This window comes from Macaca fascicularis, chromosome 4 (assembly GCF_037993035.2).
Source record: "Macaca fascicularis isolate 582-1 chromosome 4, T2T-MFA8v1.1".
NCBI lineage: Eukaryota > Metazoa > Chordata > Mammalia > Primates > Cercopithecidae > Macaca > Macaca fascicularis.
Window position 1 is genome coordinate 38,887,573 of NC_088378.1, and position 2,222 is coordinate 38,889,794.

Genomic DNA, 2,222 nt, shown 5'->3' on the forward strand with positions numbered 1-2,222 from the left:
GCATGGTAAAAATATTTACACCACAGAAAATGGCAAATGCTACAAACTGGGGCCTCCTAGACCCCACCTCCACCAGAGCTGAACTTTAAACATTGACCAGCACAGCACTGGATATATACATCTGTTATTATTTCACACAAGCAACTTCATCCACACTCCTTCCTGTTCTAGATTGAGTGCACCTGGTGAAAACCACAAGGATGCTTGTCCAAGAAGATTTAAAGGGTACAGAGTTCACTTAGAGATTAGCAACAGGGACGTATTCTATATCCTCACCCCATAAAGTATGCAGAAGGAGAAAATATGCCAAAGTATGATAGAATCCATGTAACTGCTTTCAGTGTCCAGGATAAGAAATCAAATATCCTCTGAGCTATGACTGTGTCTTAGTCAGTGTCAGGTTCTAACTGAGGTCTGAGGGGAGTCAATGGGTGAGTGGTGGGTAGCTGGAAAAACACTCGAGGAATCATAAACAGTTTCGACATGGCTTTACTCTCTCTCTGGGCACAAGTGAGCCCAGGCGTAAGCCGTATGTACAGCATCAGCAGGGTAATTATACCTTGTACAGACAATAGTGGGTCCGAGCCAAGCACAAGCTCATGTGTGTGATCACCTAATGCGCCTCACGTGGCGTGATTACATAATGTATGGAGTTGTGCACCTGTGCTCCAAACTCGCTGAGTCATGCTGGACTGGATATCTACCTTGGCCTATTCTTGACTGCAGCAAATCCATTTTCCTTACACTCCATCCCCTAGGTTGAGGAAGACATAGGCCTTGGACACACAGGTCTGACACACAGGCCTTACATTCCACCCTGTAAGCCAAGGGAGTTCTTCTAGTGGGAGACACGCCTGCAGGGCAGTACCCTGAATCCAGAGGCCACAGCAGTACTACAGGGAGCAACAACTCCAGGTTATGGTGGGCAACCACCCCATGGTGATGTTACCCCAATGCTGCTTAAAACATTAAGCCAGGTTTTTATTTTCCTACCTTTAGGGGCACTGGGGCAGGCAACAACAGGTTACCGTTCGTCCTCATATGTAGTTGGAGAAGGTCATCCTTCCTCCTACAGGTCTTGCCACATGGCTTGGCCCCACATGGGCTGGTGACTAGCTACTTCTGTAACTTGCAGGTAGTTAACCACAAGGTTAAGCCTCAATAAACTGCCCAGCTATCAGTGCAGATTACCATAGGTGTCACCACCTTGGTGATCACCATTCACACTGCCCTGAGTTCAGCCCATTGGCTACTTTGTCCATACCTGGTTTCAAACCATATGGTGCCAGTACTAGGTTGGACTGCAACAGCAGTCCAAGCAGCAGTAGCACCTTAGCTAGAACCATGTCTAGGGGTACCTCAGGCCCCATGGCCTTCTCTTACATTAAGACTACAGGTCCCAAGACCTCTTGCAACTCTGCTGTAAGGGGTTGTACTCAGTGTACTCTGCTGCTTTAAGTAGGTGCCCCACTTTGCTAAAGGGATGTCTACACAGTCCCAGGCTGGGGGATCCATAGCCATAACTGTACCCAAGTTGCTATTGAGTAAGTCATCAGCATGATGACTGTAGCTCATCTTGCCATGCTCTCATGAGCCTGAGGGGCAGTATATGCAGCTACTAACTGCTTCTCTATCAATGAATACCAGAGCTCAGCCCCCTTCTAAAGTTGGGACCAAAAGCCTACTATCATTCTAAAGTGCTCCATGCACAGCCACAGGCCCCAGCCAAACCCATCTGTGGTCACATGCATATCAAATTTAAATGGGCAACCCTGGTCAATCACTCGTAGGGCCTGCATCTGCTGAATAGCCCGGTTGGCTGGCAGGAAAGCAGCTTCAGCAGCACTCTCTCAATCCCGGGCAAGAGGGGCATTGCTGCTTCTAAATCTGCAAGAGAGTGAGAGGTTAACATAATATCATCAACAAGACCATGACATAAGGTGGGGCTATGCATGTGGCCCTGTGGCAGCACTGTGGAAATCCATTGTTGCCCTCCCATGAAGGCAAACTGTTCCTGGCTCTGTAGAGCAATGTCAATTGAGAAGACTGCGCTGGCCAAGTCCCCTACATAGGGGTGCTGTCTCAGTTCTGTTGTCAAGCAGTCCACCAAACCCGTGAGAGATGGCACAGCTGCCAACCCGTGTAAAACTTCCACCCCCAGAATGTATTCAGGTATGGGAGAGATATACACAGTGCATAAGCAGGAAGCCAAGTGGCCGATG